The sequence below is a fragment of the Carica papaya genome, chromosome 5 (genome assembly GCF_054855325.1).
Source record: "Carica papaya isolate Zhongbai chromosome 5, ASM5485532v1, whole genome shotgun sequence".
NCBI classification, from domain to species: Eukaryota; Viridiplantae; Streptophyta; class Magnoliopsida; order Brassicales; family Caricaceae; genus Carica; species Carica papaya.
Window position 1 is genome coordinate 28,575,087 of NC_142313.1, and position 25,876 is coordinate 28,600,962.

The 25,876-nt window shown below is 46.3% G+C and overlaps 2 non-coding genes and 39 pseudogenes across 2 annotated transcripts; all 41 read left to right on the forward strand.

Annotated features, from left to right (window-relative positions):
- The first annotated feature begins 436 nt into the window (after window positions 1-436).
- Window positions 437-555, forward strand: LOC148259158 (5S ribosomal RNA; annotated as a pseudogene).
- Window positions 556-1,115: 560 nt separating this feature from the next.
- On the forward strand, window positions 1,116-1,234 carry LOC148259159 (5S ribosomal RNA). The gene has a single exon (XR_015820053.1). It is a non-coding gene; the product is annotated as a 5S ribosomal RNA (ribosomal RNA).
- A 559-nt stretch (window positions 1,235-1,793) lies between these two features.
- Window positions 1,794-1,912, forward strand: LOC148259160 (5S ribosomal RNA; annotated as a pseudogene).
- Window positions 1,913-2,473: 561 nt separating this feature from the next.
- On the forward strand, window positions 2,474-2,592 carry LOC148259161 (5S ribosomal RNA; annotated as a pseudogene).
- Window positions 2,593-3,154: 562 nt separating this feature from the next.
- Window positions 3,155-3,273, forward strand: LOC148259162 (5S ribosomal RNA; annotated as a pseudogene).
- A 563-nt stretch (window positions 3,274-3,836) lies between these two features.
- On the forward strand, window positions 3,837-3,955 carry LOC148259163 (5S ribosomal RNA; annotated as a pseudogene).
- Window positions 3,956-4,518: 563 nt separating this feature from the next.
- LOC148259164 (5S ribosomal RNA) lies at window positions 4,519-4,637 on the forward strand (annotated as a pseudogene).
- Window positions 4,638-4,841: 204 nt separating this feature from the next.
- LOC148259165 (5S ribosomal RNA) lies at window positions 4,842-4,960 on the forward strand (annotated as a pseudogene).
- Window positions 4,961-5,846: 886 nt separating this feature from the next.
- Window positions 5,847-5,965, forward strand: LOC148259166 (5S ribosomal RNA; annotated as a pseudogene).
- A 209-nt stretch (window positions 5,966-6,174) lies between these two features.
- LOC148259167 (5S ribosomal RNA) lies at window positions 6,175-6,293 on the forward strand (annotated as a pseudogene).
- A 561-nt stretch (window positions 6,294-6,854) lies between these two features.
- Window positions 6,855-6,973, forward strand: LOC148259168 (5S ribosomal RNA; annotated as a pseudogene).
- A 559-nt stretch (window positions 6,974-7,532) lies between these two features.
- On the forward strand, window positions 7,533-7,651 carry LOC148259169 (5S ribosomal RNA; annotated as a pseudogene).
- Window positions 7,652-7,858: 207 nt separating this feature from the next.
- Window positions 7,859-7,977, forward strand: LOC148259170 (5S ribosomal RNA; annotated as a pseudogene).
- A 561-nt stretch (window positions 7,978-8,538) lies between these two features.
- LOC148259171 (5S ribosomal RNA) lies at window positions 8,539-8,657 on the forward strand (annotated as a pseudogene).
- A 202-nt stretch (window positions 8,658-8,859) lies between these two features.
- LOC148259172 (5S ribosomal RNA) lies at window positions 8,860-8,978 on the forward strand (annotated as a pseudogene).
- Window positions 8,979-9,539: 561 nt separating this feature from the next.
- On the forward strand, window positions 9,540-9,658 carry LOC148259173 (5S ribosomal RNA; annotated as a pseudogene).
- Window positions 9,659-9,862: 204 nt separating this feature from the next.
- LOC148259174 (5S ribosomal RNA) lies at window positions 9,863-9,981 on the forward strand (annotated as a pseudogene).
- A 563-nt stretch (window positions 9,982-10,544) lies between these two features.
- LOC148259175 (5S ribosomal RNA) lies at window positions 10,545-10,663 on the forward strand (annotated as a pseudogene).
- Window positions 10,664-10,898: 235 nt separating this feature from the next.
- On the forward strand, window positions 10,899-11,017 carry LOC148259176 (5S ribosomal RNA; annotated as a pseudogene).
- A 561-nt stretch (window positions 11,018-11,578) lies between these two features.
- Window positions 11,579-11,696, forward strand: LOC148259177 (5S ribosomal RNA; annotated as a pseudogene).
- A 204-nt stretch (window positions 11,697-11,900) lies between these two features.
- Window positions 11,901-12,019, forward strand: LOC148259178 (5S ribosomal RNA; annotated as a pseudogene).
- Window positions 12,020-12,582: 563 nt separating this feature from the next.
- On the forward strand, window positions 12,583-12,701 carry LOC148259179 (5S ribosomal RNA; annotated as a pseudogene).
- A 1,201-nt stretch (window positions 12,702-13,902) lies between these two features.
- LOC148259180 (5S ribosomal RNA) lies at window positions 13,903-14,021 on the forward strand (annotated as a pseudogene).
- A 531-nt stretch (window positions 14,022-14,552) lies between these two features.
- LOC148259181 (5S ribosomal RNA) lies at window positions 14,553-14,671 on the forward strand (annotated as a pseudogene).
- Window positions 14,672-14,879: 208 nt separating this feature from the next.
- Window positions 14,880-14,998, forward strand: LOC148259182 (5S ribosomal RNA; annotated as a pseudogene).
- A 559-nt stretch (window positions 14,999-15,557) lies between these two features.
- LOC148259183 (5S ribosomal RNA) lies at window positions 15,558-15,676 on the forward strand (annotated as a pseudogene).
- A 235-nt stretch (window positions 15,677-15,911) lies between these two features.
- Window positions 15,912-16,029, forward strand: LOC148259184 (5S ribosomal RNA; annotated as a pseudogene).
- A 561-nt stretch (window positions 16,030-16,590) lies between these two features.
- On the forward strand, window positions 16,591-16,709 carry LOC148259185 (5S ribosomal RNA; annotated as a pseudogene).
- Window positions 16,710-17,268: 559 nt separating this feature from the next.
- LOC148259186 (5S ribosomal RNA) lies at window positions 17,269-17,387 on the forward strand (annotated as a pseudogene).
- Window positions 17,388-17,945: 558 nt separating this feature from the next.
- Window positions 17,946-18,064, forward strand: LOC148259187 (5S ribosomal RNA; annotated as a pseudogene).
- Window positions 18,065-18,595: 531 nt separating this feature from the next.
- Window positions 18,596-18,714, forward strand: LOC148259188 (5S ribosomal RNA; annotated as a pseudogene).
- Window positions 18,715-18,921: 207 nt separating this feature from the next.
- On the forward strand, window positions 18,922-19,040 carry LOC148259189 (5S ribosomal RNA; annotated as a pseudogene).
- A 1,556-nt stretch (window positions 19,041-20,596) lies between these two features.
- On the forward strand, window positions 20,597-20,715 carry LOC148259190 (5S ribosomal RNA; annotated as a pseudogene).
- A 207-nt stretch (window positions 20,716-20,922) lies between these two features.
- On the forward strand, window positions 20,923-21,041 carry LOC148259191 (5S ribosomal RNA; annotated as a pseudogene).
- A 209-nt stretch (window positions 21,042-21,250) lies between these two features.
- Window positions 21,251-21,369, forward strand: LOC148259192 (5S ribosomal RNA; annotated as a pseudogene).
- A 562-nt stretch (window positions 21,370-21,931) lies between these two features.
- Window positions 21,932-22,050, forward strand: LOC148259193 (5S ribosomal RNA; annotated as a pseudogene).
- A 563-nt stretch (window positions 22,051-22,613) lies between these two features.
- On the forward strand, window positions 22,614-22,732 carry LOC148259194 (5S ribosomal RNA; annotated as a pseudogene).
- Window positions 22,733-23,293: 561 nt separating this feature from the next.
- LOC148259195 (5S ribosomal RNA) lies at window positions 23,294-23,412 on the forward strand (annotated as a pseudogene).
- Window positions 23,413-23,617: 205 nt separating this feature from the next.
- On the forward strand, window positions 23,618-23,736 carry LOC148259196 (5S ribosomal RNA; annotated as a pseudogene).
- Window positions 23,737-24,619: 883 nt separating this feature from the next.
- Window positions 24,620-24,738, forward strand: LOC148259197 (5S ribosomal RNA; annotated as a pseudogene).
- A 209-nt stretch (window positions 24,739-24,947) lies between these two features.
- Window positions 24,948-25,066, forward strand: LOC148259198 (5S ribosomal RNA). The gene has a single exon (XR_015819568.1). It is a non-coding gene; the product is annotated as a 5S ribosomal RNA (ribosomal RNA).
- Window positions 25,067-25,876: the final 810 nt, after the last annotated feature.

Consider the following 25,876-nt stretch of genomic DNA (forward strand, 5'->3'; position numbering starts at 1 on the left):
CAGTGTGAACGCACAAGGAAACAATTGATGGGAGGGGGAGGGAAGGAGAAGGAGTGCATGTATTTTCAGCGCGAAATGAAATAGGTGCGATCAGACCAGCACTAATGCTTCGGATTCTATCAGAACTCCGTAGGTAAGGGTGCTTGGGCGAGAGTAGTACTAGCATGGGTTACCTCCTGCGAAGTCCTTATATTTCACCCATTTTCTTGTGAAGTCCTCGTGTTGCACCCATTTTTTTGCAGATAATTCTTTCGACGTTACGCGCGACTTAAATTATGGTCCTCAGGTTTATTCGCAAATGTGAGTCACGGCGCTGTAGCATTTTACTTGATATTAGAACGAGAACGGGAGGTGCAGTGCGCACGCACAAGGAAACAAATGACGGGAGGGGGAAGAAAGGGGAATGAGTTTATGTATTTACAGCGCAAAATTAAATAGGTGTGATCATACCAGCACTAATGCACCGGATCCCATCAGAACTCCGTAGTGAAGTGTGCTTGGGCAATATTAGTACTCGGATGGGTGACCTCCTGGGAAGTCCTCACGTCGCACTAATTTTTTTTTTCAGACGGGTCGTTCGACGTTATGCGCGACTGGAACTAGGATCCCCTGGTTTATACGCAAATGTGAGTCAAGAAGAAGGGGCATTTTAATTGATATTAGAACGAGAAGGAGAGATGCAGAGTGCACGCACAAGGAAACAAATAACGGGAGGGGGGATGGAGGGAGAAAAAGTGTATGTATTTGCAGCGCAGAATGAAACATGAGCAATCATATCAGCACCAATGCAACGGATTCTATCAGAACTCCGCAAGTTAAGGGTTCTTGGGCGAGAGTAGCACTAGGATGGGTGACCTCCTGCGAAGTCCTTATATTTCACCCATTTTCTTAGGAAGTCCTCGTGTAGCACCCATTTTTTTGCAGATGATTCTTTCGACGATACACGCGACTTAAATTATGGTCCTCAGGTTTATTCGCAAATGTGAGTCACGGCACCGTAGCATTTTACTTGATATAAGAACGAGCACGGGAGGTGCAGTGTGCACGCACAAGGAAACAAATGACGGGAGGGGGAAGAAAGGAGGAGTTTATGTATTTGCAGCGCAGAATTAAACGGGTGCGATCATACCAGCACTAATGCACCGGATCCCATCAGAACTCCGCAGTTAAGTGCGCTTGGGCGAGAGTTGTACTCGGATGGGTGACCTCTTGGGAAGTTCTCGTGTCGCACCAATTTTTTTTCAGACGGGTCGTTCGACGTTACGCGCGACTGGAACTGGGGTCCGCTGGTTTATACGCAAATGTGAGTCATGAAGCAGGGGCATTTTAATCGATATTAGAACGAGAAAGAGAGGTGCAGTGTGAACGCACAAGGAAACAATTGATGGGAGGGGGAGGGAAGGAGAAGGAGTGTATTTATTTTCAGCACGAAATGAAACAAGTGCGATGATACCAGCACTAATGCAGCGGATTCTATCAGAACTCCGTAGGTAAGGGTGCTTCGGCGAGAGTAGTACTAGCATGGGTTACCTCCTGCGAAGTCCTTATATTTCACGCATTTTCTTGTGAAGTCCTCGTGTTGCACCCATTTTTTTGCAGATGATTCTTTCGACGTTACGCGCGACTTGAATTATGGTCTTCAAGTTTATTCGCAAATGTGAGTCACGGCACCGTAGTATTTTACTTGATATTAGAACGAGCACGGGAGGTGCAGTACGCACGCACATGGAAACAAATGACGGGAGGGGGAAGAAAGGAGAAGGAGTTTATCTATTTGCAGCGCGAAATTAAACAGGTGCGATCAAACCAGCACTATTGCACGGTATCCCATCAGAACTCTGCAGTTAAGTGTGCTTGGGCGAGAGTAGTACTCGGATGGGTGACCTCTTGGGAAGTCCTTGTGTTGCACCAATTTTTTTTCAGACGGGTCGTTCGACATTACGCGCGACTGGAACTATGGTCCGCTGGTTTATACGCAAATGTGGGTCAAGAATCAGGGGTATTTTAATTGATATTAGAACGAGAAGGAGAGGTGCAGTGTGAACGCACAAGGAAACAAATGATCGGAGGGGGGGAGGGAAGAAGGAGTGTATGTATTTTCAGCATGAAATTAAACAGGCGCGATCATACCAGCACTAATGCATCGGATTCTATCAGAACTCCGTAGGTAAGGGTACTTGGGCGAGAGTAGTACTAGCATGGGTTACCCCCTGCGAAGTCCTTATATTTCACCCATTTTCTTGTGAAGTCCTCGTGTTGCACCCATTTTTTTTTTTTCAGATGTGCCGTTCGACGTTACGTGCGACTTTAATTATGGTCCGTAGATTTATTCGCAAATGTGAGTCACAGCACCGTGGCATTTTACTTGATATTTGAACGAGAACGAGAGGTGCAGTGCGCACGCACAAGGAAACAAATGACGGGAGGGGGAAGAAGGAGAAGGAGTGTATGTATTTGCAGCGCGGAATTAAACGGCTACGATCATACCAGCACTAATGCACCGGATCCCCTCAAAACTCTGCAGTTAAGTGTGCTTGGGCGAGAGTAGTACTCGGATGAGTGACCTCCTGGGAAGTCCTCGTGTCGCACCAATTTTTTTTCAGACGGGTCATTCGACGTTACGCGCGACTGGAACTGGGGTCTGCTGGTTTATACGCAATTGTGAGTCAAGAAGAAGGGGCATTTTAATCGATATTAGAACGAGAAGGAGAGGTGCAGTGTGAACGCACGAGGAAACAATTGATTGGAGGGGGAGGGAAGGAGATGGAGTGTATGTATTTTCAGCAAGAAATGAAACAGGTGCGATCATACCAGCACTAATGCAACGGATTCTATCAGAACTCCGTAGGTAAGGGTTCTTGGGCGAGAGTAGTACTAGCATGGGTTACCTCCTGCGAAGTCCTTATATTTCACCCATTTTCTTGTGAAGTCCTCGTGTTGCACCCATTTTCTTTTTTTCAGATGTGCCGTTCGACGTTACGTGCGACTTTAATTATGGTCCGTAGATTTATTCGCAAATGTGAGTCACGGCGCCGTGGCATTTTGCTTGATATTTGAACGAGAACGACAGGTGCAGTGCGCACGCACAAGGAAATAAATGACGGGAGGGGGAAGAAGGAGAAGGAGTTTATGTATTTGCAACGCGGAATTAAACGGCTGCGATCATACCAGCATTAATGCACCGGATCCCCTCAAAACTCTGCAGTTAAGTGTGCTTGGGCGAGAGTAGTACTCGAATGAGTGACCTCCTGGGAAGTCCTCGTGTCGCACCAATTTTTTTTCAGACGGGTCGTTCGACGTTACGCGCGACTGGAACTGGGGTCTGCAGGTTTATACGCAATTGTCAGTCAAGAAGAAGGGGCATTTTAATTGATATTAGAACGAGAAGGAGAGGTGCAGTGTGAACGCACAAGGAAACAATTGATTGGAGGGGGAGGGAAGGAGAAGGAGTGTATGTATTTTCAGCAAAAAATGAAACAGGTGCGATCATACCAGCACTAATGCAACGGATTCTATCAGAACTCCGTAGGTAAGGGTGCTTGGGCGAGAGTAGTACTAGCATGGGTTACCTCCTGCGAAGTCCTTATATTTCACCCATTTTCTTGTGAAGTCCTCGTGTTGCACCCATTTTCTTTTTTTCAGATGTGCCGTTCGACGTTACGCGCGTCTGGAACTAGGGTCCGCTGGTTTATACGCAAATGTGAGTCAATAAGCAGGGGCATTTTAATCGATATTAGAACGAGAATGAGAGGTGAAGTGTTAACGCACAAGGAAACAAATGACGGGAGGGGGAAGAAAGGAGAATGAGTGTATGTATTTGCAGCGCAAAATTAAATAGGTGCGATAATACTAGCACTAAAGCCCCGGATCCCATCAGAACTCCGCAGTTAAATGTGTTTGGGCGAGAGTAGTACTCGGATGGGTGACCTCCTGGGAAGTCCTCGTGTTGCACCAAATTTTTTTCAGACGGGTCGTTCGACGTTACGCACGACTGGAACTCGGGTCCGCTGGTTTATACGCAAATGTGAGCCAAGAAGCAGGGGTATTTTAATCGATTTTAGAATGAGAAGGAGAGGTGCAGTGTGAACGCACAAGGAAACAATCGATGGGAGGGGGAGGGAAGGAGAAGGAGTGTTTGTATTTTCAGTACGAAATGAAACAGGTACGATCATACCAGCACTAATGCAACGGATTGTATCAGAACTCCGTAGGTAAGGGTGCTTAGGCGAGAGTAGTACTAGCATGGGTTACCTCCTGCGAAGTCCTTATATTTCACCCATTTTCTTGTGAAGTCCTCGTGTTGCACCCATTTTCCTTTTTTCAGATGTGCCGTTCGACGTTACGCGCGACTTTAATTATGGTCCGTAGATTTATTCGCAAATGTGAGTCACAGCGCCGTGGCATTTTGCTTGATATTAGAACGAGAACGAGAGGTGCAGTGCGCATGCACAAGGAAACAAATGACGGGAGGGGGAAGAAAGGAGAAGGAGTTTATGTATTTGCAGCACTGAATTAAACGGGTGCGATCATACCAGCACTAATGCACCGAATCCCATCACAACTCCGCAGTTAAGTATGCTTGGGCGAGAGTAGTACTCGAATGGGTGACCTCTTGGGAAGTCCTCGTGTCGCACCAATTTTTTTTCAGACGGGTCGTTCGACGTTACGCGCGTTTGGAACTAGGGTCCGCTGGTTTATACGCAAATGTTAGTCAAGAAGCAGGGGCATTTTTATCGATATTAGAACGAAAATGAGAGGTGAAGTGTGAACGCACAAGGAAACAAATGATTGGAGGGGGGGAGGGAAGAAGGAGTGTATGTATTTTCAGCACGAAATTAAACAGGTGCGGTCACACCAGCACAAATGCACCGGATCCCATCAGAACTCCGCAGTTAAGTGTGCTTTGGCGAAAGTAGTACAATGATGGGTTACCTCCTGGGAAGTTCTCGTGTTGCACCCATTTTTTTTTTCCAGATGTGTCGTTCGACGTTCGCACGACTTTAATTATGGTCCGTAGATTTATTCGCAAATATGAGTCACGGCGCCGTGGCATTTTACTTGATATTTGAACGAGAACGAGAGGTGCAGTGCGCACGCACAAGGAAACAAATGACGGGAGGGGGGATGGAAGGAGAAAGAGTGTATGTATTTGCAGTGCAGAATGAAACATGAGGGATCATACCAGCACTAATGCAACGGACTCTATCAGAACTCTGCAGTTAAGGGTGCTTGGGCGAGAAAAGTACTCAGACGGGTGACCTCCTGCGAAGTCCTTATATTTCACCCATTTTCTTGGGAGGTCCTCGTGTTGCACCCATCTTTTTGCAGATGATTCTTACGACGTTACGCGCGACTTGATTTATGGTCCGCAGGTTTATTCTCAAATGTGAGTCACGGCGACGTGGCATTTAACTTGATATTAGAACAAGTACGGGAGGTGCAGTGCACACGCACAAGGAAACAAATGACGGGAGGAGGAAGAAAAGAGAAGGAGTGTATCTATTTGAAGCGCAAAATTAAACAAGTGGCATCATACCAGCACTAATGCACTGGATCCCATCAGAACTCTGCAAGTAAGTGTGCTTTGGCGAGAGTAGTTCTCGGATGGGTGACCTCTTGGGAAGTCCTCGTATCGCAACAATTTTTTTTTAGATGGGTCGTTCGACGTTACGCGTGACTAAAACTATGGTCTGCTGGTTTATACGCAAATGTGAGTCAAGAATCAGGGGCATTTTAATCGATATTAGAACGAGAAGGAGAGGTGCAGTGTGAACGCACAAGGAAACAAATGATGGGAGGGGGGGGAGGGAAGAAGGAGTATATGTATTTTCAGCACAAAATTAAACAGGTGCGGTCACACCAGCACAAATGCACCGGATCCCATCAGAACTCCGCAGTTAAGTTTGCTTTGGCGAAAGTAGTACAATGATGGGTTACCTCCCGGGAAGTTCTCGTGTTGTACCCATTTTCTTTTTTTCAGATGTGTCGTTCGACGTTACGCACGACTTTAATTATCGTCTGCAGATTTATTCGCAAATGTGAGTCACGGCGCCGTGGCATTTTACTTGATAGTAGAACGAGAACGGGAGGTGCAGTGCGCACGCACAAGGAAACAAATGACGGGAGGGGTAAGAAAGGGGAATGAGTTTATGTATTTACAGCGCGAAATTAAACAGGTGCGATCATACCAGCACTAATGCACCGGATCCCATCAGAACTCCGCAGTGAAGTGTGCTTGGGCGAGATTAGTACTCGGATGGGTGACCTCTTGGGTAGTCCTCGTGTTGCACCAATTTTTTTTCAGACGGGTCGTTCGACGTTACGCGCGTCTAGAACTAGGGTCCGCTGGTTTATACGCAAATGTGAGTCAAGAAGGAGGGGCATTTTAATCGATATTAGAACGAGAAGGAGAGATGCAGAGTGCACGCACAAGGAAACAAATGACGAGAGGGGGGATGGAGGGAGAAAAAGTGTATGTACTTGCAGCGCAGAATGAAACATGAGCAATCATACCAGCACCAATGCAACGGATTCTATCAAAACTCCGCAAGTTAAGGGTGCTTGGGCGAGAGTAGCACTAGGATGGGTGACCTCCTGCGAAGTCCTTATATTTCACCCATTTTCTTAGGAAGTCCTCGTGTTGCACCCATTTTTTTGCAGATGATTCTTTCGACGATAAGCGCAACTTGAATTATGGTCCTCAGGTTTATTCGCAAATGTGAGTCACAGTGTTGTAGCATTTTACTTGATATTAGAACGAGAAAGGGAGGTGCAGTGCGCACGCACAAGGAAAGAAATGACGGGAGGGGGAAGAAAGGGGAATGAGTTTATGTATTTGCAGCGCAAAATTAAACAGGTGCGATCATACCAGCATTAATGTACCGGATCCCATCACAACTCCGCAGTTAAGTGTGCTTGGGCGAGAGTAGTACTCAAATGGGTGACCTCCTGGGAAGTACTCGTGTCGCACCAATTTTTTTTCAGACGGGTCGTTCGACGTTACGCGCGTTTGGAACTAGGGTCCGCTGGTTTATACGCAAATGTGAGTCAAGAAGCAGGGGCATTTTAATCGATATTAGAACGAAAATGAGAGGTGAAGTGTGAACGCACAAGGAAACAAATGACGGGAGGGGGAAGAAAGGAGAAGGAGTGTATGTTTTTGCAGCGCGAAATGAAACAGGTGCGATCATACCAGCACTAATGCAACGGATTCTATCAGAACTCCGTAGGTAAGGGTGGTTGGGCGAGAGTAGTACTAGCATGGGTTACCTCCTTCGAAGTCCTTATATTTCACCAATTTTCTTGTGAAGTCCTCGTGTTGCACCTATTTTTTTGCAAATGATTCTTTCGACGTTACGCGCGACTTGAATTATGGTCCTCAGGTTTATTCGCAAATGTGAGTCACGGCGCTGTAGCATTTTACTTGATATTAAAGTGAGAACGGGAGGTACAGTGCGCACGCACAAAGAAACAAATGACGGGAGGGGGAATAAAGGGGAATGAGTTTATGTATTTGCAGCGCGAAATTAAACAGGTGCGGTCACACCAGCACAAATACACCGGATCCCATCAGAACTCCGCAGTTAAGTGTGCTTTGGCGAAAGTAGTACAAGGATGGGTTACCTCCTGAGAAGTTCTCGTGTTGCACCCATTTTTTTTTTCAGATGTGCCTTTCGACGTTATGCGCGACTTTAATTATAGTCCGCAGATTTATTCGAAGATGTGAGTCACTCCGCCGTGACATTTTACTTGATATTTATACGAGAACGAGAGGTGCAGTGCACACGTATAAGGAAACAAATGACGGGAAGGGGAAGAAAGGAGAAGGAGTGTACGTATTTGCAGCGCGAAATTAAATAGGTGCCATCATACCAGCACTAATGCACCGTATCCCATCAGAACTTAGCAGTTAAGTGTGCTTGGGCGGGAGTAGTACTCGGATTGGTGACCTCCTGGAAAGTCCTCGTGTTGCACCCATTTTTTTCCGGATGGATCGTTGGACGTTACGCGCGAATGCAATTATAAACCACTAGTTCATTCGCAAAGGTGAGTCACGATGACAGGGCATTTTACTTGATATTAGAACAAGAAGGAGAGATGCAGAGTGCACGCACAAGGAAACAAATGACGGGAGAGGGGATGGAGGGAGAAAGAGTGTATGTACTTGCAGCGCAGAATGGAACATGAGCGATCATACCAGCACCAATGCAACGGATTCTATCAGAACTCCGCAAGTTAAGGGTGCTTGGGCGAGAGTAGCACTAGGATGGGTGACCTCATGCGAAGTCCTTATATTTCACCTATTTTCTTAGGAAGTCGTCGTGTTGCACCCATTTTTTTGCTGATGATTCTTTCGACGTTACGCGCGACTTGAATTATGGTCCTCATGTTTATTCGCAAATGTGAGTCACGGCACCGTAGCATTTTACTTGATATTAGAACGAGCACGGGAGGTGCAGTGTGCACGCACAAGGAAACAAATGACGGGAGAGGGAAGAAAGGGGAAGGAATTTATGTATTTCCAGCGCGAAACTAAACAGGTGCGATCATACCAGCACTAAAGCCCCGGATCCCATCAGAACTCCGCAGTTAAGTGTGCTTGGGCGAGATTAGTACTCGGATGGTTGACCTCCTGGGAAGTCCTCGTGTCGCATCAATTTTTTTTCAGACTGGTCGTTCGACGTTACGCGCGTCTGGAACTAGGGTCCGCTGGTTTATACGCAAATGTGACTCAAGAAGCAGGGGCATTTTAATCGATATTAGAACGAGAATGAGAGGTGAAGTGTGAACGCACAAGGAAACAAATGACGGGAGGGGGAAGAAAGAAGGAGTGTATGTATTTGCAGCGCGAAATTAAAGAGGTGCGATCATACCAGCACTAAAGCCCCGGATCCCATCAGAACTCCGCAGTTAAGTGTGCTTGGGCGAGAGTAGTACTCGGATGGGTGACCACCTTGGAAGCCCTCGTGTTCCACCTATTTTTTTTCGGATGGGTTGTTCGACGTTACGCGCGAATGGAATTATAAACTGCTGGTTCATTTGCAAAGGTGAGTCACGGTGCCGGGGCATATTACTTGATATTCGAACGAGAAAGAGAGATGCAGAGTGCACGCACAAGGAAACAAATGACGGGAGGGGGGATGGGAGGAGAAAAAGTATATGTATTTGCAGCAGAGAATGAAACATGAGCAATCATACCAGCACTAATGCAACGGATTCTATCAGAACTCCGCAAGTTAAGGGTGCTTGGGCGAGAGTAGCACTAGGATGGGTGACCTCCTGCGAAGTCCTTATATTTCACCCATTTTCTTAGGAAGTCCTTGTGTTGCACCCATTTTTTTGGAGATGATTCTTTCGACGATACGCGCGACTTGAATTATGGTCCTCAGGTTTATTCGCAAATGTGAGTCACGGCACCGTAGTATTTTACTTTATATTAGAACGAGCACGGGAGGTGCAGTGCGCACGCACAAGGAAACAAATGACAGGAGGGGAAAGAAAGGAGAAGGAGTTTATGTATTTGCAGCGCGAAATTAAACGGGTGCGATCATACCAGCACTAATGAACCGGATCCCATCAGAACTCTGCAGTTAAGTGTGCTTGGGCGAGAGTAGTACTCAGATGGGTGACCTCATGGGAAGTCCTCGTGTCGCACCAATTTTTTTTCAGACAGGTTGTTCGACGTTACGCGCGACTGGAACTATGGTCCGCTGGTTTATACGCAAATGTGAGTCAAGAATCAGGGGCATTTTAATCGATATTAGAACGAGAAGGAGAGGTGCAGTGTGAACGAACAAGGAAACAAATGATGGGAGGGGGGGAGGGAAGAAGAAGTGTATGTATTTTCAGCACGAAATTAAACAGGTGCGGTCACACCAGCACAAATGCACCGGATCCCATCAGAACTCCGCAGTTAAGTGTGCTTTGGCGAAAGTAGTACAATGATGGGTTACCTCATGGGAAGTTCTCGTGTTGCACCCATTTTCTTTTTTTCAGATGTGTCGTTCGACGTTACGCGCGACTTTAATTATGGTCCGCAGATTTATTCGCAAATGTGAGTCACGGCGCCGTGGCATTTTACTTGATATTTGAACGAGAATGAGAGGTGCAGTGCGCACGCACAAGGAAAAAAATCACGGGAGGGGGAAGAAAGGATAAGGAGTTTATGTATTTCCAGCGCGAAATGAAACAGGTGCGATCATTCCAGCACTAATGCAACGAATTCTATCAGAACTCCGTAGGTAAGGGTGCTTGGGCGAGAGTAGTACTAGCATGGGTTACCTCCTGGGAAGTCCTTATATTTCACCCATTTTCTTATGAAGTCCTCGTGTTGCACCCATTTTTTTGCAGATGATTCTTTCGACGTTACGCGCGACTTGAATTATGGTCCTCAGCTTTATTCGCAAATGTGAGTCACGGCTCTGTACCATTTTACTTGATATTAGAACGAGAACGAGAGGTGCAGTGCGCACGCACAAGGAAACAAATTACGGGAGGGGGAAGAAAGGAGAAGGAGTTTATGTATTTGCAGTGCGAAATGAAACAGGTGTGATCATACCAGCACTAATGCAACGGATTCTATCAGAACTCCGTAGCTAAGGGTGCTTGGGCGAGAGTAGTACTAGCATGGGTTACCTCCTGCGAAGTCCTTATATTTCACCCATTTTCTTGTGAAGTCCTCGTGTTGCACCCATTTTTTTACAGATGATTCTTTCGATGTTACGCGCGACTTGAATTATGGTCCTTAGGTTTATTCGCAAATGTGAGTCACGGCGCTGTAGCATTTTACTTGGTATTAGAACGAGAACGGGAGGTGCAGTGCGCACGCACAAGGAAACAAATGACGGGAGGGGGAAGAAAGGGGAATGAGTTTATGTATTTGCAGCGCGAAAGTAAACAGGTGCGATCATACCAGCACTAAAGCTCCCGATCCCATCAGAACTCCGCAGTTAAGTGTGCTTGGGCGAGCGTAGTACTCGAATGGGTGACCTCCTGGGAAGTCCTTGTGTCGCACTAATTTTTTTTCAGACGGGTCGTACGACGTTACGCGCGAATAGAATTATAAGCCGCTGGTTCATTTGCAAAGATGCGTCACGGTGCCGGGGCATATTACTTGATATTAGAACGAGAAGGAGAGATGCAGAGTGCACGCACAAGGAAACAGATGACCGGAGGGGGGATGGGAGGAGAAAAAGTGTATGTATTTGCAGTGCAGAATGAAACATGAGGGATCATACCAGCACTAATGCAACGGATTCTATCAGAACTCCGCAGTTAAGGGTGCTTGGGCGAGAAAAGTACTCGGATGGGTGACCTCCTGCGAAGTCCTTATATTTCACCCATTTTCTTGAGAGGTCCTCGTGTTGCACCCATCTTTTTGCAGATGATTCTTTCGACGTTACGCGTGACTTGATTTATGGTCTGCAGGTTTATTCGTAAATGTGAGTCACGGCGCCGTGGCATTTTACTTGATATTAGAACGAGTACGGGAGGTGCAGTGCACACGTACAAGGAAACAAATGATAGGAGGAGGAAGAAAAGAGAAGGAGTGTATGTATTTGAAGCGCAAAATTAAACAAGTGGCATCATACCAGCACTAATGTACTGGATCCCATCAGAACTCTGCAGTTAAGGGTGCTTGGGCGAGAGTAGTACTCGGATGGGTGACCTCTTGGGAAGTCCTCGTATCGCAATAATTATTTTTCAGATGGGTCGTTCGACATTACGCGCGACTGGAACTATGGTCTGCTGGTTTATACGCAAATGTGAGTCAAGAATCAGGTGCATTTTAATCGATATTCGAACGAGAAAGAGAGGTGCAGTGTGAACGCACAAGGAAACAAATGATGGGAGGGGGGTAGGGAAGAAGGAGTGTATGTATTTTCAGCACGAAATTAAACAGGTGCGGTCACACCAGCACTAATGCATCGGATCCCATCAGAACTCCGCAGTTAAGTGTGCTTTGGCGAAAGTAGTACAATGATGGGTTACCTCCTGGGAAGTTCTCGTGTTGCACCCATTTTTTTTTTTTCAGATGTGCCATTCGACGTTACGCGCGACTTTAATTACGGTCCGCAGATTTATTCGCAAATGTGAGTCACGGCGCCGTGGCATTTTACTTGATATTTGAACGAGAACGAGAGGTGCAGTGCGCACGCACAAGGAAACAAATGACGGGAGGGGGAAGAAAGGAGATGGAGTTTATGTATTTGCAGCGCGAAATTAAACTGGTGCGATCATACCAGCACTAATGCAACGGATTCTATCAGAACTATGTATGTAAGGGTGCTTGGGCGAGAGTTGTACTAGCATGGGTTACCTCCTGCGAAGTCCTTATATTTCACCCATTTTCTTGTGAAGTTCTCGTGTTGCACCCATTTTTTTGCAGATGATTCTTTCGACATTACGCGCGACTTGAATTATGGTCCTCAGGTTTATTCACAAATGTGAGTCACGGCGCTGTAGCAATTTACTTGATATTAAAACGAGAACGAGAGGTGCAGTGCGCACGCACAAGGAAACAAATGACGGGAGGGGGAAGAAAAGGGAATGAATTTATGTATTTGCAGCGCAAAATTAAATAGGTGCAATCATACTAGCACTAATGCACCGGATCCCATCATAACTCCGCAATGAAGTGTGCTTGGGCGAGATTAGTACTCGGATGGGTGACCTCCTGGGAAGTCCTCGTGTCGCACCAATTTTTTTTCAGACAAGTCGTTCGACGTTACGCTCGTCTGGAACTAGGGTCTGCTGGTTTATACGTAAATGTGAGTCAAGAAGAAGGGGCATTTTAATCGATATTAGAACGAGAATGAGAGGTGAAGTGTGAACGCACAAGGAAACAAATGACGGGAGGGGGAAGAAATGAGAAGGAGTGTATGTATTTGCAGCACGAAATTAAACAGGTGCGATCATACCAGCACTAAAGCTCCGGATCCTATCAGAACTCCGCAGTTAAGTGTGCTTGGGCGAGAGTAGTACTCGGATGGGTCACCACCCCCTCGTGTTGCACCTATTTTTTTTTCGGATGGGTTGTTCGACGTTACGCGCGAATGGAATTATAAACCGCTGGTTCATTTGCAAAGGTGAGTCACGGTGCCGGGGCATATTACTTGATATTAGAACGAGAAAGAGAGATGCAGAGTGCACGCACAAGGAAACAAATGACGGGAGGGGGGTTGAAAGGAGAAAGAGTGTATGTATTTGCAGTGCAGAATGAAACATGAGGGATCATACCAGCACTAATGCAACGGATTCTATCAGAACTCCGCAGTTAAGGGTGCTTGGGCGAGAAAAGTACTTGGATGGGTGACCTCCTGCGAAGTCCTTATATTTCACCCATTTTCTTTGGTGGTCCTCGTGTTGCACCCATCTTTTTGCAGATGATTCTTTCGACGTTACGCGCGACTTGATTTATAGTCCGCAGGTTTATTCGCAAATGTGAGTCACGGCTCCATTGCATTTTACTTGATATTAGAACGAGTACGGGAGGTGCAGTGCGCACGCACAAGGAAATAAATAACGGGATGAGGAAGAAAAGAGAGGGAGTGTATGTATTTGAAGCGCAAAATTAAACAAGTGGCATCATACCAGCCCTAATGCATTGGATCCCATCAGAACTCTGCAGTTAAATGTGCTTTGGCGAGAGTAGTACTCGGATGGGTGACCTCTTGGGAAGTCCTCGTATCGCAATAATTTTTTTTCAGATAGGTCGTTCGAAGTTACGCACGACTGGAACTATGGTCCGCTGGTTTATACGCAAATGTGAGTCAAGAATCAGGGGCATTTTTATCGATATTAGAACGAGAAGGAGATGTGCAGTGTGAACGCACAAGGAAACAAATGATGGGAAGGGGGGAGGGAAGAAGGAGTGTATGTATTTTCAGCACGAAATTAAACAGGTGCGGTCACACCAGCACAAATGCACCAGATCCCATCAGAACTCCGCAGTTAAGTGTGCTTTGGCGAAAGTAGTACAATGATGGGTTACCTCCTGGGAAGTTCTCGTGTTGCACCCATTTTCTTTTTTTCAGATGTGTCGTTCGACGTTACGCGCGACTTTAATTATGGTCCGCAGATTTATTCGCAAATGTGAGTCACGGTGCCGTGGCATTTTACTTGATATTTGAACGAGAACGGGAGGTGCAGTGCACATGCACAAGGAAACAAATGACGGGAGGAGGAAGAAAAGAGAAGAAGTGTATGTATTTGAAGCGCAAAATTAAACAAGTGGCATCATACCAGCACTAATGCAGTGGATCCCATCAGAATTCTGCAGTTAAGTGTGCTTGGGCGAGAGTAGTAGTCGGATGGGTGACCTCTTGGGAAGTCCTCGTATCGAAACAATTTTTTTTCAGATGGGTCGTTCGACATTACGCGCGACTGGAACTATGGTCTGCTAGTTTATACGCAAATGTGAGTCAAGAATAAGGGGCATTTTAATCGATATTAGAACGAGAAGAAGAGGTGCAGTGTGAACGCACAAGGAAACAAATGATGGGAGGGGGGAGGGAAGAAGGAGTGTATGTATTTTCAGCACGAAATTAAACAGGTGCGGTCACACCAGCACAAATGCACCGGATCCCATCAGAACTCCGCAGTTAAGTGTGTTTTGGCGAAAGTAGTACAATGATGGGTTACCTCATGCGAAGTTCTCGTGTTGCACCCATTTTTTTTTTTCAGATCTGCCGTTCGACGTTACGCGCGACTTTAATTATGGTTTGCAGATTTATTCGCAAATGTTAGTCACGGCGCCGTGGCATTTTACTTGATATTTGAACAAGAACGAGAGGTGCAGTGCGCACGCACAAGGAAACAAATGATGGGAGGGGGAAGAAAGGGGAAGGAGTGTATGTATTTGCAGCGCGAAATTAAACAGGTTCGATCATACCAGCACTAATGCAACGGATTTTATCATAACTCCGCAGTTAAGTGTGCTTGGGCGAGAGTAGTACTCGGATGGGTCACCACTTGGGAAGCCCTCGTGTTGCACCTATTTTTTTTGGATGGGTTGTTCGACATTATGCGCGAATAGAATTATAAACCGTTGGTTCATTTGCAAAGGTGGGTCACAGTGCCGGGGCATATTACTTGATATTAGAATGAGAAAGAGAGATGTAGAGTGCACGCACAAGGAAACAAATGACGGGAGGGGGGATGGGAGGAGAAAGAGTGTTTGTATTTGCAGTGCAGAATGAAACATGAGGGATCATACCAGCACTAATGCAATGGATTCTATCAGAACTCCGCAGTTAAGGGTGCTTGGGCGAGAAAAGTACTCGGATTGGTGACCTCCTGCGAAGTCCTTATATTTCACCCATTTTCTTGGGAGGCCCTCGTGTTGCACCCATCTTTTTGCAGATGATTCTTTCGACGTTACGCGAGACGTGATTTATGGTCCGCAGGGTTATTCGCAAATGTGAGTCACGGCGCCGTGGCATTTTACTTTATATTAGAACGAGTACGGGAGGTGCAGTGCGCACGCATAAGGAAACAAATGACGGGAGGGGGAAGAAAGGAGAATGAGTTTATGTATTTGCAGCGCAAAATTAAACAGGTGCGATCATACCAGCACTAATGCACCGGATCCCATCAGAACTCCGCAGTTAAGTGTGCTTGGACGAGAGTAGTACTCGGATGGGTGACCTCCTGCGAAGTCCTTATATTTCACCCATTTTCTTGTGAAGTCCTCGTGTTGCACCTATTTTTTTGCAGATGATTCTTTCGACGATACGCGCGACATGAATTATGGTGCTCAGGTTTATTCGCAAATGTGAGTCACGGCACCGTAGCATTTTACTTGATATTAGAACGAGCACGGTTGGTGCAGTGCGCACGCACAAGGAAACAAATGACGGGAGGGGGAAGAAAGGAGAATGAGTTTATGTATTTTTAGAGCGAAATTAAATAGGTGCGATCATACCAGCAATAATGCACCGGATCCCATCAGAACTCCGCAGTTAAGTGTGCTTGGGCGAGAGTAGAACTCGGATTGGTGACCTCCTGGAAGTCCTCGTGTCGCACTAATTTTTTTTTAGACGGGTCGTTCGACGTTACGCGCGACTGGAACTATGGTCTGCTGATTTATACGCAAATGTGAGTCAAGAAGCGGGGGCATTTTAATCGATATTAGAACGAGAATGAGAGATGCAGAGTGCACGCACAAGGAAACAAATGACGGGATGGGGGATGAAGGGAGAAAAAGTGTATGTATTTGCAGCGCAGAATGAAACATGAGCAATCATACCAGTACCAATGCAACGGATTCTATCAGAACTCCACAAGTTAAGGGTGTTTGGGCGAGAGTAGCACTAGGATGGGTGACCTCCTGCGAAGTCCTTATATTTCACCCATTTTCTTAGGAAGTCCTCGTGTTGCACCCATTTTTTTGCAGATGATTCTATCGACGATACGCGCGACTAGAATTATGGTCCTCAGGTTTATTCGCAAATGTGAGTCACGGCACCGTAGCATTTTACTTTATATTAGAACGAACACGGGAGGTGCAGTGCGCACGCACAAGGAAACAAATGACGGGAGGGGGAAGAAAGGAGAAGGAGTTTATGTATTTGTAGCGCGAAATTAAACGGGTGCGATCATACAAGCGCTAATGCACTGGATCCCATCAGAACCCTGCAGGTAAGTGTGCTTGGGCGAGAGTAGTACTCGGATGGGTGACCTCCTGGGAAGTCCTCGTGTCGCAACAATTTTTTTTCAGACGGGTCGTTCGACGTTATGGGCGACTAGAACTCGTGTCCGCTGGTTTATACGCAAATGTGAGTCAAGAAGCAGGGGCATTTTAATCGATATTAGAACGAGAAGGAGAGGTGCAGTGTGAACGCACAAGGAAACAATTGATGGGAGGGGGAGGGAAGGAGAAGGAGTGTATGTATTTTCAACACGTAATGAAACAGGTGCGATCAAACCAGCACAAATGCAATGGATTCTATCAGAACTCCGTAGGTAAGGGTGCTTGGGCGAGAGTAGTACTAGCATGGGTTACCTCCTGCGAAGTCCTTATATTTCACCCATTTTCTTGTGAAGTCCTCGTGTTGCACCCATTTTTTTGCAGATGATTCTTTCGACGTTACGCGCGACTTGAATTATGGTCCTCAGGTTTATTCGCAAATGTGAGTCACGACGCTGTAGAATTTTACTTGATATTAGAACGAGAACGGGAGGTGCAGTGCGCACGCACAAGGAAACAAATGACGGGAGGGGGAAGAAAGGGGAATGAGTTTATATATTTGCAGCGCAAAATTAAACAGGTGCGATCATACCAGCACTAATGCATCGGATCCCATCAGAACTCCGCAGTTATGTGTGCTCGGGCGAGATTAGTGCTCGGATGGGTGACCTCCTGCGAAGTCCTTATATTTCACCCATTTTCTTGGGTGGTCCTCGTGTTGCACCCATCTTTTTGCAGATGATTCTTTCGACGTTATGCGCGGCTTGATTTATGGTCCACAGGTTTATTCGCAAATGTGAGTCACGACACCGTGGCATTTTACTTGATATTAGAATGAGTACGGGAGGTGTAGTGCGCACCCACAAGGAAACAAATGACGGGAGGAGGAAGAAAAGAGAAGGAGTGTATGTATTTGAAGCGCAAAATTAAACAAGTGGCATCATACCAGCACTAATGGACTGGATCCCATCAGAACTCTGCAGTCAAGTGTGCTTGGGCGAGAGTAGTGCTCGGATGGGTGACCTCTTGGGAAGTCCTCGTATCGCAATAATTTTTTTTCAGATGGGTTATTCGACGTTACACGCGACTGGAACTATGGTCCGCTGGTTTATACGCAAATGTGAGTCAAGAAAAAGGGGCATTTTAATCGATATTAGAACGAGAAGGAGAGGTGCAGTGTGAACGCACAAGGAAACAAATGATGGGAAGGGGGGAGGGAAGAAGGACTGTATGTATTTTCAGCACTAAATTAAACAGGTGCGGTCACACCAGCGCAAATGCACCGGATCCCATCAGAACTCCACAGTTAAGTGTGCTTTGGCGAAAGTAGTACAATGATGGGTTACCTCCTGGAAAGTTCTCGTGTTGCACCCATTTTCTTTTTTTCAGATGTGCCGTTCGACGTTACGCACGACTTTAATTATGGTCCGCAGATTTATTCGCAAATGTGAGTCACGGTGCCGTGGCATTTTACTTGATATTTGAACAAGAACGGGAGGTGCAGTGCACATGCACAAGGAAACAAATGACGGGAGGAGGAAGAAAAGAGAAGAAGTGTATGTATTTGAAGCGCAAAATTAAACAAGTGGCATCATACCAGCACTAATGCAGTGGATCCCATCAGAATTCTGCAGTTAAGTGTGGTTGGGCGAGAGTAGTAGTCGGATGGGTGACCTCTTGGGAAGTCCTCGTATCGCAACAATTTTTTTTCAGATGGGTCATTCGACATTACGCGCGATTGGAACTATGGTCTGCTGGTTTATACGCAAATGTGAGTCAAGAATAAGGGGCATTTTAATCGATATTAGAACGAGAAGAAGAGGTGCAGTGTGAACGCACAAGGAAACAAATGATGGGAGGGGGGAGGGAAGAAGGAGTGTATGTATTTTCAGCACGAAATTAAACAGGTGCGGTCACACTAGCACAAATGCACCAGATCCCATCAGAACTCCGCAGTTAAGTGTGTTTTGGCGAAAGTAGTACAATGATGGGTTACCTCCTAGGAAGTTCTCGTGTTGCACCCATTTTTTTTTTCAGATGTGCCGTTCGACGTTACTTGCGACTTTAATTATGGTTTGCAGATTTATTCGCAAATGTTAGTCACGGCGCCGTGGCATTTTACTTGATATTTGAACGAGAACGAGAGATGCAGTGTGCATGCACAAGGAAACAAATGACGGGAGGGGGAAGAAAGGAGAAGGAGTTTATGTATTTGCAGCGCGAAATTAAACAGGTGCGATCATACCAGCACTAATGCATCGGATCCCATCAGAACTCCGCAATTAAGTGTGCTTGGGCGAGAGTAGTACTCGGATGGTTGACCTCCTGGGAAGTCCTCATGTCGCACTAATTTTTTTTTTCAGACGGGTCGTTCGACGTTACGCGAAACTGGAATTAGGGTCCACTGGTTTATACGCAAATGTGAGTCAAGAAGCAGGGGCATTTTAATCGATATTAGAAAGAGAATGAGAGATGCAGAGTGCACGCACAAGGAAACAAATGACGGGAGGGGGGATGGAGGGAGAAAAAGTGTATGTATTTGCAGCGCAGAATGAAACATGAGCAATCATACCAGCACCAATGCAACGGATTCTATTAGAACTCCGCAAGTTAAGGGTGCTTGGGCGAAAGTAGCACTAGGATGGATGACCTCCTGCGAAGTCCTTATATTTCACCCATTTTCTTAGGAAGTCCTCGTGTTGCACCCATTTTTTTGCAGATGATTCTTTCGACGATACACGCGACTTGAATTATGGTCGTCAGGTTTATTTGTAAATGTGAGTCACGGCACCGTAGCATTTTACTTGATATTAGAACGAGCACGGGAGGTGCAGTGCGCACGCACAAGGAAACAAATGACGGGAGGGGGAAGAAAGGAGGAGTTTATGTATTTGCAGCGCGGAATTAAACAGGTGCGATAATACCAGCACTAATGCACCGGATCGCCTCAAAACTCCCAGTTAAGTTTGCTTGGGCGAGAGTAGCACTCGGATGGGTGACCTCCTGGGAAGTCCTCGTGTCGCACAAATTTTTTTTCAGACGGGTCGTTCGACGTTACGCACGACTGAAACTAGGGTACGCTGGTTTATACGCAAATGTGAGTCAAGAAGCAGGGCTATTTTAATCGATATTAGAACGAGAAGGAGAGGTGCAGTGTGAACGCACAAGGAAACAATTGATGGGAGGGGGAGGGAAGGAGAAGGAGTGTATGTATTTTCAGCACGAAATGAAGCAGGTGCGATCATACCATCACTAATGCAACGGATTCTATCAGAACTCCGTAGGTAAGGGTGCTTGGGCGAGAGTAGTACTGGCATGGGTTACCTCCTGCGAAGTCCTTATATTTCACCCATTTTCTTGGGAGGTCCTCGTGTTGCACCCATCTTTTTGCAGATGATTCTTTCGACGTTACGCGCGACTTGATTTATGGTCCGCAGGTTTATTTACAAATGTGAGTCACGGCGCCGTGGCATTTTACTTGATATTAGAACAAGTACGGGAGGTGCAGTGCGCACGTACAAGGAAACAAATGATGGATGAGGAAGAAAAAGAATGAGTGTATGTATTTATAGCGCAAAATTAAACAAGCGGCATCATACCAGCACTAATGCACTGGATCCTATCAGAACTCTGCGGTTAATTGTGCTTTGGCGAGAGTAATACTCGGATGGGTGACCTCTTAGGAGGTCCTCGTATCGCAATAATTTTTTTTTAGATGGGTCGTTCGACGTTACGCGCGACTGGAACTATGGTCCGCTGGTTTATATGCAAATGTGAGTCAAGACAGGGGCATTTTAATCGATATTAGAACGAGAAGGAGGGGTGCAGCGTGAACGCACAAGGAAACAAATGATGGGAGGGGGGGAGGGAAGAAGGAGTGTATGTATTTTCAGCACGAAATTAAACAGGTGCGGTCACACTAGCACAAATGCACCGGATCCCATCAGAAATTCGCAGTTAAGTGTGCTTTGGCGAAAGTAGTACAATGATGGGTTACCTCCTGGGAGGTTCTCGTGTTGAACCCATTTTTTTTTTTAGATGTGTTGTTCGACGTTACGCGCGACTTTAATTATGGTCTGCAGATATATTTGCAAATGTGAGTCACGGCGCCGTGGCATTATACCTGATATTTGAAGGAGAACGAGAGGTGCAGTGCGCACGCACAAGGAAACAAATGACGGGAGGGGGAAGAAAGGAGAAGGAGTTTATGTATTTGCAGCACGAAATTAAACAGGTGCGATCATACCAGCACAAATGCACCGGATCCCATCAGAACTCCGCAGTTAAGTGTGCTTTGGGGAAAGTATTACAATGATGGGTTACCTTGTGGGAAGTTCTCGTGTTGCACCCATTTTCTTTTTTTCAGATGTGCCGTTCGACGTTACGCACGACTTTAATTATGGTCCGCAGATTTATTCGCAAATGTGAGTCACCGCGCCGTGACATTTTACTTGATATTTGAACGAGAACGAGAGGTGCAGTGCGCACGCACAAGGAAACAAATGACCGGAGGGGGAAGAAAGGAGAAGGAGTTTATGTATTTGCAGAGCAAAATTAAACTGGTGCGATCATACCAGCACGAATGCATCAGATCCCATCAGAACTCCGCAGTTAAGTGTGCTATGGCGAGATTAGTACTCGGATGGGTGACCTCCTGGGAAGTCCTCGTGTCGCATTAATTTTTTTTTTAGACGGGTCGTTCGACGTTACGCGCGACTGGAAGTAGGGACGCCTGGTTCATACGCAAATGTGAGTCAAGAAGCAGGGGCATTTTAATTGATACTAGAACGAGGAGGAGAGATGCAGAGTGCACGAACAAGGAAACAAATGACGGGAGGGGGGATGGAGGGAGAAAAAGTGTATGTATTTGCAGCGCAGAATGAAACATGAGCAATCATACCAGCACCAGTGCAACGGATTCTATCAGAACTCCGCAAGTTAAGGGTGCTTGGGCGAGAGTAGCACTAGGATGGATGACCTCCTGCAAAGTCCTTATATTTCACCAATTTTCTTAGGAAGTCCTGGTGTTGCACCCATTTTTTTGCAGATGATTCTTTCGACGATACGCGCGACTTGAATTATGGTCCTCAGGTTTATTCGCAAATGTGACTCACGGCACCGTAGCATTTTACTTGATATTAGAACGAGCACGGGAGGTGCAGTGCGCACGCACAAGCAAACAAATGACGGGAGGGGGAAGAAAAGAGAAGGAGTTTATGTATTTGCAGCGCGGAATTAAACGGGTGCGATCATACCAGCACTAATGCACCGGATCCCATCAGAAGTTCGCAGTTAAGTGTGCTTGGGCGAGAGTAGTACTCGGATGGGTGACCTCTTGGGAAGTCCTCGTGTCGCACCAATTTTTTTTCAGACGGGTCGTTCGACGTTACGCGCGACTGGAACTGGGGTCCGCTGGTTTATACGCAATTGTGAGTCAAGAAGCAGGGGCATTTTAATCGATATTAGAACGAGAAGGAGTGGTGCAGTGTGAACGCACAAGGAAACAATTGATGGGAGGGGGAGGAAAGGAGAAAGAGTGTATGTATTTTCAGCACGAAATTAAACAGGTGCGATCATACCAGCACTAATGCAAAGGATTCTATCAGAACTCCGTAGGTAAGGGTGCTTGGGCGAGAGTAGTACTAGCATGGGTTACCTCCTGCGAAGTCCTTATATTTCACCCATTTTCTTGTGAAGTCCTTGTGTTGCACACATTTTCTTTTTTTCAGATGTGCCGTTCGACGTTACGCGCGACTTTAATTATGGTCCGCAGATTTATTCGCAAATGTGAGTCACGGCGCCGTGGCATTTTACATGATATTTGAACGATAACGAGAGGTGCAGTGTGCACGCACAAGGAAACAAATGACGGGAGGGGGTAGAAAGGAGAAGGAGTTTATGTATTTGCAGCGCGAAATTAAACAGGTGCGATCATACCAGTACTAATGCACCGGATCCCATTAGAACTCCGCAGTTAAGTGTGCTTGGGCGAGAGTGGTACTCGGATGGGTGACCTCTTGGGAAGTCCTTGTGTCGCACCAATATTTTTTCAGACGGGTCGTTCGACTTTATGCTCGACTGGAACAAGGGTCCGCTGGTTTATACGCAAATGTGAGTCAAGAAGCAGGGGCATTTTAATCGATATTAGAACGAGAAGGAGACGTGCAGTGTGAACGCACAAGGAAACAAATGACGTGAGGGGGGATGGAGGGAGAAAAAGTGTATGTATTTGCAGCGCAGAATGAAACAGGTGCGATCATACCAGCACCAATGCAACGGATTCTATCAGAACTCCGCAAGTTAGGGGTGCTTGGGCGAGAGTAGTACTAGCATGGGTTACCTCCTACGAAGTCCTTATATTTCACCCATTTTCTTAGGAAGTCCTCGTGTTGCACCCATTTTTTTGCAGATAATTCTTTCGACGATATGCTCGACTTGAATTATGGTCCTCAAGTTTATTCGTAAATGTGAGTCACGGCACCGTAGCATTTTACTTGATATTAGAACGAGCACTGGAGGTGCAGTGCGCACGCACAAGGAAACAAATGGCGGGAGGGGGAAGAAAGGAGAATGAGTTTATGTATTTGCAGCGTGAAATTAAACAGGTGCGATAATAACAGCACTAATGCACCGGATCCCATCAGAACTCCGCAGTTAAGTGTGCTTGGGCGAGATTAGTACTCGGATGGGTGACCTCCTAGGAAGTCCTCGTGTCGCATCAATTTTTTTTCAGACGGGTCGTTCGACCTTACGCGCGTCTGGAACTAGGGTCCGCTGGTTTATACGCAAATGTGAGTCAAGAAGCAGGGGCATTTTAATCGATATTAGAATGAGAATGAGAGGTGAAGTGTGAACGCACAAGGAAACAAATGACGGGAGGGGGAAGAAAGGAGAAGGAGTGTATGTATTTGCAGCGCGAAATTAAACAGGTGCGATCATACCAGCACTAAAGCTCCGGATTCAGTTAGAACTCCGCAGTTAAGTGTGCTTGGGCGAGGGTAGTACTCGGATGGGTGACCACCTGGGAAGCCCTCGTGTTGCACTGATTTTTTTTCGGATGGGTTGTTCGACGTTACGCGCGAATGGAATTATAATCCGCTGGTTCATTTGCAAAGGTGAGTCACGGTGCCGGGGCATATTACTTGATATTAGAACGAGAAAGAGAGATGCAGAGTGCACGCATAAGGAAACAAATGACAGGAGGGGGGATGGAAGGAGAAAGAGTGTATGTATTTGCAGTGCAGAATGAAACATGAGGGATCATACCAGCACTAATGCAACGGATTCTATCAGAACTCCGCAGTTAAGGGTGCTTGGGCGAGAAAAGTACTCGGATGGGTGACCTCTTGCGAAGTCCTTATATTTCACCCATTTTCTTGGCAGGTCGTCGTGTTGCACCCATCTTTTTGTAGATGATTCTTTCGACGTTACGCGCGACTTGATTTATGATCCGCAGGTTTATTCGTAAATTTGAGTCACGGCGCTGTGGCATTTTACTTGATATTATAATGAGTACGGGAGGTGCAGTGCGCACGCACAAGGAAACAAATGACGGGAGGAGGAAGAAATGAGAAGGAGTGTATGTATTTGAAGCGCAAAATTAAACAAGTGGCATCATACCAGCACTAATGCACTGGATCCCATCAGAACTCTACAATTAAGTGTGTTTGGGCGAGAGTAGTACTCGGATGGGTGACCTCTCGGGATGTCCTCGTATCGCAATAATTTTTTTTCAGATTGGTCGTTCGACGTTACGCGCGACTGGAACTATGATCCGCTGGTTTATACGCAAATGTGAGTAAAAAATCAGAGGCATTTTTATCGATATTAGAACGAGAAGGAGAGGTGCAGTGTGAACGCACAAGGAAACAAATGATGGGAGGGGGGGAGGGAAGAAGGAGTGTATGTATTTTCAGCATGAAATTAAACAGGTGCGGTCACACCCGCACAAATGCACCGGATCCCATCAGAACTCTGAAGTTAAGTGTGCTTTGGCGAAAGTAGTACAATGATGGGTTACCTCCTGGGAAGTTCTCGTATTGCACCCATTTTCTTTTTTTCAGATGTGCCGTTCGACGTTACGCGCGACTTTAATTATGGTCCGCAGATTTATTCGCAAATGTGAGTCACGGCGCCGTGGCATTTTACTTGATATTTGAACGAGAACGAGAGGTGCAGTGCGCACGCACAAGGAAACAAATAACGGGAGGGGGAAGAAAGGAGAAGGAGTTTTTGTATTTGCAACGCGAAATTAAATTGGTGCGATCATACCAGCACTAATCCACCGGATCCCATCAGAACTTCGCAGATAAGTGTGCTTGGGCGAGAGTAGTACTCGGATGGGTGACCTCCTGGGAAGTCCTCGTGTCGCACTAATTTTTTTTTTCAGACGGGTCGTTCGACGTTACGCGCGACTGGAACTAGGGTCCACTGGTTTATACGCAAATGTGAGTTACGAAGCAGGAACATTTTAATCGATATTAGAACGAGAAGGAGAGGTGCAGAGTGCACGCACAAGGAAACAAATGGCGGGATGAGGGATGGAGGGAAAAAAAGTGTTTGTATTTGCAGCGCAGAATGAAACATGAGCAATCATACCAGCACCAATGCAACGGATTCTATCAGAACTCCGCAAGTTAAGGGTGCTTGGGCGAGAGTAGCACTAGGATGGGTGACCTCCTGCAAAGTCCTTATATTTCACCAATTTTCTTAGGAAATCCTGGTGTTGCACCCATTTTTTTGCAGATGATTCTTTCGACGATACGCGCGACTTGAATTATGGTCCTCAGGTTTATTCGCAAATGTGAGTCACGACACCGTAGCATTTTACTTGATATTAGAACGAGCACGGGAGGTGCAGTGCGCACGCACAAGGAAACAAATGACGGGAGGGGGAAGAAAGGAGAAGGAGTTTATGTATTTGTAGCGCGGAATTAAACAGGTGCGATAATAGCAGCACTAATGCACCGAATCGCCTCAAAACTCCCAGTTAAGTTTGCTTGGGCGAGAGTAGCACTCGGATGGGTGACCTCCTGGGAAGTCCTCGTGTCGCACAAATTTTTTTTCAGACGGGTCGTTCGACGTTACGCGCGACTGGAACTGGGGTCCGTTGGTTTATACGCAAATGTGAGTCAAGAAGCAGGGGCATTTTAATCGATATTAGAACGAGAAAGAGAGGTGAAGTGT